This window comes from Salarias fasciatus, chromosome 16, assembly GCF_902148845.1.
Source record: "Salarias fasciatus chromosome 16, fSalaFa1.1, whole genome shotgun sequence".
Classification (NCBI taxonomy): domain Eukaryota; kingdom Metazoa; phylum Chordata; class Actinopteri; order Blenniiformes; family Blenniidae; genus Salarias; species Salarias fasciatus.
This window is the reverse complement of record NC_043760.1, coordinates 7,877,652-7,890,508: the sequence shown is the minus strand read 5'-3', so window position 1 is coordinate 7,890,508 and position 12,857 is coordinate 7,877,652.

Sequence of the window (12,857 nt, the reverse complement as noted above, 5' to 3'; positions counted from 1 at the left end):
GTTCCCTGTTCATGACAGTGATTTCTAAAGACCTTCAGGGAAAACTGGTCAGAGGGGCAAATTGAAAAAAAGTTCATGTTGTTTAGTGTAAGATCTTCTTCCACACCATCATGTGTGTTCAATAACTTTCTGTCTGGGCCAAAATGAGACTGTGAAATTAATTCCTTCACATGGTGGTTTAGCCTTACTACTTGTAACACAGTAAAGAGCTCAGTTATCCTGAAGGAAGTGAAGGTTGAGTCAATACTCCCCCACTCTAAGACGAGCCAGGTAATCAGACAGAGCATTGACGAACCTGCATCCTGGTCATCTATTGGGAATTGATGAGGCATCCCTATCCTGGTTTATTTCCTGGGAGAGGCCCAGAACTTACTGAAAAGATCATCTATTTCTGGGAATCACTTCAGAGCCCTCATCCTGAAGCTGTAGGTGACATTAACGCCTTCTCTGGTCTTTTTGGCCTCATGCTCAAAAATGCAGGATATAATTATATTTTTGTTATTCAGATTCTTCTCATGAAGTCTTCTCTTTATGTACACGCTTACCTTGCTGTCGCTGTATTCTCTGATTTTGATTCAGTTTTTTGTGCCATTGCTCATCTGTTGATTCTGTCTGAGGAGGTTTCTTTGGTGCTGTTTGGACTTTTGCGTGCACGCTGCTGCCTCAGACTCTGAACGCTTTCTGACTGCTGTCGTCGCCCTCGTCGGCATCTGAGCGCCACCGTCTCTGGATCGTCACGCACACTTACTCAGACTGGCAGCTTGTTTGTTTCTCTGGGGCTTTTAAACTGCTGCCTGCTTCTGGGCCTCCTGCCCGTCCTGCCAGCCAGCCACCCCACAGCCAAACCCAAGTGACCATCAACAAAGTAACCGTTAGCCTACCAGCTACAACCCAGCCACACTCACACTGTACATGCCTCCTCTGGGCCAGACATGTTTCCACTGCGATGCTGACGACAACTCGCTCTACATGACAAAGGATCCTCGCTACTTTTCTGCTTCAGCATCCACCTTGCTACCGACATCAATCTCCAAATTCACCCTCTGGCTTAGAAAATATGGCCACATCTGAAAAATTAGTCAACTATACAAAGTAATAGATTGGCTGTTTTGGAGCAATTTGTATTCTGATAAAAAAAGGTTTTTTTCCCAAACAGGACCAGAGGAGGGACAGAGAATTGACCCCATGAAAACCTTCAGTGCTGGAATCTCGCTAAATCAGCACACCAGAGTAACAGCTGTGTTGGCTCGTCCCACAATACCTGATAGATAAAAGATGTCAAAAAGATGTATTTGTTTATTCCTAACAAAACCACTCTTGGGAAATTATTCTTGTTTTCATAATCTGGTATGAGTAATCACAGATCGAGTGGCACCAGGCACATAAACATTGACTTTCTTTCTTATCCATGATGTTGAGTGTTTAGGCTTCACGGCAGAGGAGGGGAGACTGATCTGTGTTCCTTGAATTTCTTTCAAAGGACAGGAGTGATGATCAGGATTTAGAATTGACGGTCTTCTAAGATCAACCCCTGGTAAATGTGTGACTGTTTCATATATCTCATTTTTATTTTAATCGAGGAATAATGTATTTAGAAACATATTACAAGACAAAAACATTTCTACTTTATATCTCTTCATTGTGTGCTGTTAAAAGGACGGTGAATACTGTTAAGTGGAGTTGTAATGACCTGTTGGATGGGTTAAGTAGAGCAGGTCGCAGGTTGGATTCTGCACAAGGCATGGCAGTGGCCTCCATAGATGGGTGAATGGGTTAATGTGAATAATAATGTAAAGCACTTTGTGAGATGCTCAAGCAGTGGAGAAGCGCTTATATAAGCAAAATCCATTTACCGTCTTATGAATACAGTATATGGATGTTGGCAAGTCGTTGTCACAGCTGCTGCTGCGCTCTGGAGAAGTTATAGAGCAAAGCACACTTTAATGCAGGCCCACTTCAAGGATGACTCCACTTTTCTCTCGAGCTTTATTCCCAAATAAAATGTGGATTTAACAGCGATTTTATTAGACACAACACCTGTTCAAGTCATTACAAATAGCTAACCAGATATGAGGCTGCAGGTCACACAAGTATACACCAAGGCTGGACTGCAGAGGCCATAAACACTACCACTACTACGATAATATTAAAATAAACAACTGTGACAAAAGAAACCAAGAACACAAACTAGTTGTTCAGGTGAAAAAAAAAGAAGAAGCTGAGATCCAATATAAACTGATGAAATCCCACCGCTTCACCCTGAGCTTTTTATCACCACATCACTGAAAACAAACTGCTTCCAATGGGAAAAACGTCAAGGGGAATTAGGAGTCCAAATAAAAAGACAATTAAAATACCAAAATAAAACGTGTTAAGTGCAGGACGTCAGGTGCTGGAATGCAAAAATAAAATAATAAAAAAAAAAAAACTACTTTGAGAAGGTATCGTGTCACTAAGGACCAATCGTAGATGACACCAATATTTAGAGGTGGTTTTCTTTGAAATACACTGAATAAACATTAATCAGTGTTAAGATTTCACTCCAAGCATTGTTTGACTTATGCAGAAAAGGTAAACGGTCATTTAAATGTTCGTCACATATATCCAGCTGTTTCCCAATCATCTCAGTCCCACATGCAAACCGTACTGACATTAGCAGAGTTTTTTTGTGTCGGATTTTCCGAGGTGGAATAGTTTCAGACTGAAATGCAGAAGCCTAACCTGATCAGAAATGTATTCACTCGCTGATTCATGATCTTGGGGATGGAGTGAACGGGGGTGAGCTGCCTTGAAGCTGTTCCAGATGTTCAACCTTTGACGGTTCATTTACAACAACTGTCACACGCTACATGCAATTAATCGAGTCGAGCATTCAATTTACAAAGGTTGATGGGATTTTTGACAAAGTTTGTTGGACTGAACACGATCTTTCAGCAAATCCCTGCAATACGGAGGTACTGAGAGCAATTAAAGGTGCAATGTGTTGACTTTGGATGAAGCTGAAAGCACGATTCCTGCTGGAGTTTGAGTGTTCGTTTGACCGTCAGACACATTTTTCCTTGTGCAGCGCAGCAGTTCTTTCAGAGGAGGAATGTTTCTCCGTCAGTGAGACATTAAGTCTCTCGCAGCAGACGACACTTTGAAATATTATTGTTGGAAAGAGCCACCATATGTTTCTGAGCTCTGATCACTCATGCATGCATAAAAGCACATTTTCAGATTGAATTATTTGGTTAGCAAATTAATTCTATATCATAATATCCTGGTCTTTTCTTAAGTGTGCAGTGAGATCTCCAGTGCAGTATTTTTCATCATTTATGTTGTGATTTGGATCGATTTAAAAAGATCTGACCAACGACTGAAAGCTGTTTCCAGACTTCAGCGTTCATCATTGCACTCATATACACTATGTACTTTTTGAGAATGAATATGTTAGTAAACAATTTGAAAAAATAAGAACACAGAAAATCACTGCAGCAACACAGGTTAACCGGTCAGCCTTTACGCGCCAGTGTTTGAAATTTGTCATTTGTGACGCAGGCATTATGGGCAATTGGTGTTCCGGACAGGAATCAATACATTAACTTTCATCACTTTGTCAGGAACTGCCGTCAGACTGTTTTGGCAGGAAGCAAAGAGCCTCCAACTCCAGTCGACTTTAATCTGATAGAGCTGTTAAAGATTTTTTTTTTTTTTTTCCATAGAAAACTTAGGACATCGTTAATGTCTTTAAATTCTGCCAAATCTTAAATCTTTTCTTGTGTTGTACTTTTTGAACTAATTGTCTTGTTCAAATTAAAATTCTCACACAGAAATGACTCATGAGGAAAGTCGCTCGCACACATACGGATCCAAATTGGGTTTTTGGAAAGAACAAAAGGTCTCCTGAGAAAGAATGAGCGCAGTGCTTCCTCTGAGACGTGCAGGCTGCAGACAGACCGTCCAGGCCGGGTTAAGGACCCTGAAGTGGGGAAGTTTCCAACAGAAGTAAGAGGACCTGACAGAGAAGAGGCTTTGGGAAATAAAAGTTCCATCTGCAGGCTGATTTTCCATGTTTTTCAATCCCACCAGCACATCGTAACCCTCACGACAAACTGATACCTCTGGCAGTCGTCATCCGAGGACATTACAGTTAGAAACCAGATTTGCTCGGCAGGTTTTCAAACTAAACCAACATGTGCGACTTATTTACCTGGAGCTTCCAAAGTGGAGACAAACTGCAGTTGTCCGTGTGGTGCGAGCGCGTCTCGGGAGTCCTGCTCTAATCCGTGCAGATGTGCAACACGAAGCAGCAGCAGCACTTCGGCAGTGATTGCATGCTTTCAGGTTTTTTAAGATATGCACACAGCTTGCTTAGTAGCCGTGGACAAATTGTGGCGTGATCTTTCCCTGACAAACACAGACAGAGTTCAGGAGACCACACACACTCTGGCAGGTCGAAATGTGCGCCGGAGAAACTGCAGCAGGACCTGAGCCAGCGTGCGATGAGAGCGGAGCCTGATCTTTTACTGGTTTTAAGTGTGCAACATGCAGGAATCCAATAATATCATCGCTGCGAGGTCAACCTGTGTGCTCCGGTGAATTATTACATTATTTTGTGGCACAAAGTGAAATTACAGTGGAATCTCATTTAGCTTGCTAACCTTCAGCTCTTTTGCCCATTAGGGATGCTGTCGGGACTGAGGTCAAACTGGAATTTGGAGTGACTCAATAAGATGTATTTTGGTCCAAAGTGGGAATAAAATGGCTTGTTGACAAGCTTCTTCGTGTGAGGGCAGACTGGAAGCTATCTGAGTCATTTAACACACAATCTGTTGGCAAAATAAAAGCATTTGTACACCATACAGGTTTAGACCAGGCAGGAGGATGATCAGGAACAAGAGGCATCAACAGGTAATGTAACTGACTTCAAGTCATTTTCCAGATCAGCAACTTCTCCTCTTGTTTGGACCGATTCCAAACGGCAGGTTACAGTGAATGAATCTGTTGCTTTAAGGTACAAAGTAAAATTAAACGGGGGATCCTAATTAACTTGCACATTTCAGGAGATATACTGTAACTGTAAAAGAATATGTGAAGACAACATCATTGCTAATTATTCGTGTCCTGCTGAAGTGATGGCTGAATAAACACTACAGTTACTCCGGGAGGATTAAATCTTATTTGCTTCTTGCTGTTCCTTTTCAGACATGATTACTATTTGTGTTTATGTGTGGTATGAGTGAGTTTATATGCACTACTGCTGTACAGGTATGGGCATATTTATAAATGAAGCGTTTATATACAGTAAATATATTGTGCATACATGTACACATTTACATATGTAAAACAGATGTCGGATATAGCGTTGATAAGAGAGCCGTCAGATACTGTATTTCTTGAAGGTAGGATGGAGAGAAAAAAGGTCTCTAGTTAACGTAAAAAAAAAAAGAAGTGCTTCATGTTTATGACAGAAAAACCAACAAAACACAACAAAACAAAGGAAGACAGGAGAGCATTAGCAACAAGAGACGTCAAAAACAATTACTGTCAGAGACGAGTCCGAACAAAGAGCTCTTCCAAACGTGTCTCTCTAGACCCAATGGGGAGAATTCTTCTTCCCTCGAAGGGGGATGGAGGTTGAAGTCGATGTGGGAGAGACTCAGTAAGTCATATTGTGGTACAGAGTGGAAATGCTGGGTCTGGCTGGGTCTGGCTTTATATACTCAATACTACAGACCTGATGTGACGACCGCTTCTTCCCGTCTGTTTGGACCGAGGGCTTGACTTGAGGATTTGACACTCTCATAGTACTGTTAAGCCGCAGCACATATATCAGCAGAAATATTGTTTCAGTGATCCTTTAAATGACAAAAATACTCCACATTTCACCTTTAAGCTTTCGGTTAATATTTGTTGTAGCTCAGATGTAACAAAAAAAGGTGTTCATCCCACATTAAAAGCATGTGCTCAGAGTTTGTTCCAGAGAAAGAACAAAAGAAGGAAGAGGGGCACGTTCGCCACAAGAGACGTCAGAAACAATCGGCATCTCAGAAGTGTGATATTTCCAAAGAAGCCGGGAATGTGTCCGTCTGTAGCCAGCAGCGCGGCAGAGGCTCTTATATGGTCTCAATACACATTCGTCAATCAACCGAGTCACAACAGGAGGAAGCGCTGTCAGGAGACACTCGTCTGGCCTTCCATCCCACGAGGAACCGGCACAAACACACGGGTTCGGGTTACAGCGGACGGGGGGAATGCAGCGCCGCATTCCTTCACGCTCCCCTCTTTCATTAAAGAAATCAACTGCCGCGTGATTTCTTTATTCGCGTTTGATCCTCTAATCCGCTTTTTGCTCCTGTATATACTTTTGGTGTCAATAAAAACAGCATTGTCTGGTGTCAGAGGCGTCGGAGCTGGAAATGTTCTCGTCTTAGCTGTTTGTTCTCCTTTCATTCCGAGCACGGCGCCGACATCAAAGCACTAATTATGCAATAAACTATTAAAAACTCAGTGGCTCCTTCCTCGTGTTGTCAGGTGTGGGATGCTCCCCCCCACCTCCCCCTTTCTTTTTGTGCCTGCAGGTCTGTTTGGTTTGTTGTCTTTGATTGGGGTGCAGTCAGTGCAAATGAAGGGGTTGTGTCTGTGCGCCGTTGCTCGGCGGAGGCAGGAGGCTCGAGCTGGAAGGCTGCTGCTGTAATTGGCATGTAAACATATTTGCTTTCGTGATGAAGTTGTACAAGTATTGACACAGGGGAATAGCAAAGGGACATAAATACAAGCGCGTCATCGGTGTGTGGACTTTAATTTGTGGGTGCTCACATTCATGGTTTAAAATGAACCTTTTAATATAGTGAAGTGTTAAAATAAACCGTTATTACATTTTCAGCTCAGCGTGAGTCTCTGGGGGCGCTAAAGAGCTGCAGGAGGTGGAGTAGGGGCAGTGATGCTCACCTTGAACATTATTAAATGAAAGAATTGGTTAATGCCAGCGAATGTGCAGATCTTCATCTCTCAGGTCCTCATCTTGTGGTTATTCACACATCCCCACAATTGCACAGGAAATTCGGACCCCGAACTGCAACAAATTCTGTGGCACACAGCCTGTATAAGGCAACAGACAGATACGCGGATTGGGATGTTATTTTAGGTTTTTAATGCTTCACGACCCATTACCATTGAAAAAACTGGAAATGCATGTGTAGTTTTTCACAAATCTTGCCTTAAGTCCCTTTAATGATTAGTATATTACCACTGGTGACCTTCACTGTGTGCATTTGAATCAAGGTAACTTTACAAACGCAGAAGAAGTCTTTGGTTTTGGATTTGGTTTTGTGCAACATTATTTGTGCGCTGACAAAAAGCGAAGCAAAAGCTAAATTGGTTCCATTTTCATTAGAGATAGCATAGTGCTAATGCTAGCTTGCTCCTAAACTAACTTGCTAACAATCACACAAAGCATTTATGTAATTTTACTGAAAAGCTCCAATTTTTCAAAGAGCTGCATCAATTTATAAGGAGTGTCAAACTATGATCTTGTAAGATCTGTGGTTCTGGAAGGTGTCTGGATATGGAGGGTTTCTGGTCCTGGAGGGTCTCCATCCTGGAGGGTCTCTGGTCCTGGAGGGTGTCTGTCCTGCATGTTGTTGATGTCTTCTTCAAAGTTGTCAAAAAACCCCATAAGGAGAGTCTCATTCAGATTTGCTACAACTGGGAGAGACTGACAACAACCAGGATCAGAGACCCGTCAAGAAGGAGTCCATCTAAAACCACAGACCCTGCAGGATGGAGACCCCCCAGAACCACAGACCCTCGAGGACAGAGACCTTTCAGAACCACAGACCTTTGGGAACTGGAGACCCTCAAGGACCAGAGTCTGAATCAACTAAGTTCACCCAATGAGTCTTGATCATGTTTTATTTCAAGGTTTCAACAGAAGACCTTCAATGATGCAATATGAGCAATCTGGGGTTAAGTGCCTTGCTCAAGGACCTGAAGCAGTGACTAAATAAGAGTTTGAATTGACCCAGAATTACCTTTTATTTACTGAAGGCGCGTTTGACATCTGCGCCCCTGCATGTCATTATCAGCATCCCTCGCTCTACACCTTCATTAGATTGATCTATTCAAGCTTTAATCAGGGTTTTTCTTTCAGGTTATGCGGTTCTGTCAGCGTTTCAGGAGGTTTCGTCGTGGAAAATATTTACTCTCAGAGAAAGTGCTGAGCTGTGCAGCTCAAAGAGGAAAGGTCAAATTACATTACTGCTACATCGGCGTTCATTACATTATGCACATTGGCCCGCGAGGCACAATCGCACAAAGCTGCAGGGATGAGTGTTCAGGCCGGTAAATGAGTTTGCAGCGTCGCACTTCCACTGATTCCGTCCCTTTTGCTTGTTTTCCCAAGAAACAACTTAGAGGTCGGCGCAGGCAATGTTTATATGATTTGCAATGTTTTTTTATTGTTCTGTTTTTTTCAGGTTTTGTACATCGTCGATTCTTTGTATTTGAAATTCATAGACTCAGGACCAGTTTAGTTGTGAATATTGAGGCTTGTAATTGTATTTCACACACACACACGGTCAATGTCTGAGCTGTGGAACAACAACCTTTAAAAAAAAAAATCTGCATAAAACCGTGTCATGAGGATGCAGATTAGTTTAGAATTTATCCGAGAACTCAAGAACAATTTTCTGTGATATTATAAACTCAGAGTACATATCAACAACATTTCTTTTTTTTTTTTCACAGATCCCCAAAAAACAGGAGAAGCTGGAGTAGACGGGGTTGGCGTGCCAAATTAAACATTTCCAGGTCTCCGTTGCCATGACAACGGAGGAATTTCTGCCACAGTTTGTGATTTTTTTTTTTTTTTTTAAACTTTGGAGAAATGCTGAAGCTCCTGGTGAGTTCTCAAATGGTGAAAATACTAACTTACTGACACAAGCTAAAGCATTCGGCTCCGCAGGCAGCAATGTGAAGGTTATCTAAAGAAAACGCCCCGTCGTTCCCGCTCTCAGGGCACCAACAGGCACCAAGTTGCAGGATTTAGTGTTTTATAAAATTAGTTTTGGTGAAATTACTACTACTACTACTACTACTACTACTACTGTATGTCCATCAGGAAGGCACTGAATTTAAATTTGTTCCCAATGTATAAACGCAGAAAAGCTCAAGGCTCCTGTCTGCGTTGAAAAATAGCGAAAGAAAGTGAATTATCCCCGATCAAATGAAAGCATGGTGTAAATATGGAAAATGTAAAAGTCTGCATTGCAGTACGGTGATCTCAGCACCATTTTTCCAGCTCTTCAAATTAAATGAATAGCTCCAAAGCTGGCCTGTTTTAATTTGGTACTCTGATACAAAGGCTCTCACGTGATCCAGCTTCATTCTGGGTCAGATGGGATAATATGAGGGTTCACATAATAACCGCTCGCCTCGCCTCTCCTGTGATCCTTCCCAGCCACGTCTTGAAGTCTGCTGTCATTTCTCACACGCTTTGCAGGAACTCCATTGTTCTCATTTTCCTTTTCATGCTTTAGAATTTCTTTCTCTTTCGGTCAACGACTCGCGGCGGCGTTTGTTTCACCTTTGTTAGTCACGCAGCTCCTGTGACACACTTCCTGCTCTTTCAGTGTGGGCTGTGGGAGCGGAGGCGCGCGCTCTGGACGACCCGTCAATCAAAACGACCCTGCAGCGAGCGGTCGGTGGCTCTGACGCGCATAACTTCACCACGAGGTGTGTGGAGAGGAGTGTCTCAATGCATGTTGGGAAAACGGCTTCTGCACTTCCACTGGGGATAAATGAATTACAGAGGGAATGTGGAGGAGCAGGGGTGACGGTGCAAAGAGCCCAGCGCAGGAAACACAAGGAGGCTTCACACAATGGAGCAGGGCAGCAATTGTTATTTCAGGTCACTGTATAGCACCTTGGTATTCACAATGATAGCCTGCATCCGCTCGCTCGGCGACCCCGACGCATCGGAACCCGACTGCTGAACCACACCAGATAAAACTTTACCAGGCCGAACGTAGACAGAGGCGCTCGGAATGAAAATCTAACTTCACAGGCGCCGCCAAAGAAGCCGGCGCGCCGGCGACTGCAGCCGCCCCGTCCAAATTTTCCATTTATATTCAGACGGCTGAGAGAAAATGTATGAGTGGAGGAGCAGAAGTAATGTAGCGCTACCAGTGGAGCTTAAGTCCGCTGGAAGATTCAACCTGCTCCAGCGCACATCATTTCCCATGCATAAGATATGGCGGGGCAGTGTTTGAGGGAAGCAGGTCGCACCACTTCCTCTCCCCACTCTATTACTAGTAGCGGCCCCTGAAATCAAAAGTGATCACCGGTTTCTGATTGAATCCTTCGTCGCACTGTTTATGTATGTGTAGCCCGACTGTGGTGGAGCTCGGAAAAACCAGGTAACCTGTTCATATTGGCTGTCTGCATGTGTTTCCGCGTTTTATCGGTGTCAGAAACAGTGAAAAGTTTCTGAAAGACTCATTGTCAGTCTCTGAGCGCTTTGCTGCCAAACGCAGAAAGCTTCATGCTTCAGGTCTTCAGGCCTTCATCCAATTTAAATCAACTATCTAGGACTGGGCCATAAAGGGATAAAGTCACATATTGCGAAATAACTTCTCCTCGATAGACATGTGAAACATGGTTGAAAGACTTTTCGTGATTCATGACAGACTTTCATGTGGTTCAGAGTAAGCCGCTGTGTCTGGAATAGAGCCATGCCAGGTTAGCGCAGTAGCAGCTAGTCGCAGCACATGTTCATGTTTGTATTGCAGCACCTGGATACCTCAGCAGCAGTGATCGGCCGTTCCAGGACGCTCAGTGCACCGATCTCCCCTTCACCCCCAGAGGTCCAATCAACAAATCTAAAACCCGGCGGTGAAGTCCATATTTGCAAAATCGTCTTTACCTCTGGATTTATCTGGACTTCAACGGTGTGTAGAAAAACTAAAGACATCAGAAAACAAATACGGTGACTTGTTTTAGAGATGCTGCTGAAGAACGCCTGTGATGTGTGAAGGCATCAAACCGTGAATGTGTAACAAGGTGTTGTTGAATGTGATGGACCGAATCTAATCTGGCTCATGAAGCCGGAGGTTTGTTTGAAATCTATTCTACCTGTTGGAAAAGTTGATATAATGCTAAAAGACTCTGATGGACCGTTCTGAACTTTGAAGTCAAGCTGTGTTTTCATTTCTCTGAATTTCAGCTTGTTGCTGACCTTTGGGATGTATTTCCACTTTGACGTATTTATTCATAAATCGTTAGTGTTTTTATTTTTTTTTATTATTTTCATATTTTTCACCTTCGCCCTCTGTTTTTCCACTTTATGTGTTGCAATGTTGAGATTTTATGTAAAGCTTTTTACCGAAATGTGCACTTGTAATTCAAACTCAGCAGCGCAGTTTATGACACCGTTTTCTGCGGATGTAACGATCGGTGTAAAACTTTAATAGTCCGTACAACAGATGGGCCGGGTACCGCCGGTGCTGCGCTGCAGACCTGTGTGAAGAACAGCGGCGGTTTCAACGTTCATCAACGGACCGAACAGACTAAAGGAAATAAATAGCAGAGAGCTGAACTCCAGTTATTTTCCTGTTTTCCTCTGTGCAGAGCCTTCTGGCCATTGACGCTAATGTTAGTTGTTAAAATAGCATATAGGACCTCCAACAGCTTAAGGAGCGTTCTCAGGTGGTGCTGAATTACTCTGACTGTGTGTCGCCCAGAGGGGAAGTGACGGTCTGCAGTGGTGTAAAAACCAGGATGCTCCCAAATGCATAATGTATTTCTCTTTGGAGAATAAAACTAATAAAATTCAAACCTGTTTCTCCAGTTGACTGCAACGCGATCTGATCTGGACAAAATCTTTAACTATTCCAAAACAATCATCTGTATCACTGTACATTCTGTCGTGAGTTCTTGTGCCAGTCAGCAGCATTATTATACTGAAAAGCACATTTTTGTTCACCTTGAGCAAAATATGAGCCCCAAATTGACCTCAGTTGTTTGTGGTGAAAATCACTTCCAGTCATTTTGTATCACTTTAGGTCACTGTGCCCTGAGATGTGAAAATACAGTTAAATCAACTTTTTTTATTACATTTAGTATTTATTTCGATTTGGAATCAGAAGTGTTTTGTTGTGTACAATTTATGGATTTTAAAATTACACGTTTCTAATCTTGTTCATCTTTTCCATCCATCAAAAAGATTGAGTTTCTGAGAGTTTGACTGAGTTTTGATCAACTTATTTAATTATTAAATGAATGCTTTTCACACCATGATGCCAACACAACAACTATAAACATGACATGAACGTCTGAGTTGATTCTCATGAAGTTAATTATGTCAGGAAGCTTCACCTTCAGACGCTGAACCTTCATATGATCGACTCCCAGGTGATAATAGAAAACTTTAAACATGACAAAGTTAGTTATTGAGCTCATTGAATGATTTTCTATCAAAACTTTTCTTTGTAGACATGACCCATGTGTCAGAAGCTTTGCTCTTAATAACGTATTGTTGTGTGTCAGGATAAGCTGATCAGTTGTTCAGGCTTGCGGTATTGTTTTTTGTCCGTTTGTTGTAGTCAGTCTTAAACCGATTATCCTCGCAAACTGAGTCTGGCTTGTCAGTATGATACAGTTCATACTCACATCATGTATCCTGCTTTATGACTGCACAGTGCATGTTATTCATGCATCTGAGGATGACATTAAAGCACAGGCATTCTGTCTGTCCTGCAAGGTTTTTGGAGTGTTGGATTTCAAGGTAACACATTGAGGTGTGTTGGAACTGGAAGACATGAAAACAAACAACCGTTTCCATGTGAACAGCTTGACTTTCTTCTCCACACAGAGAC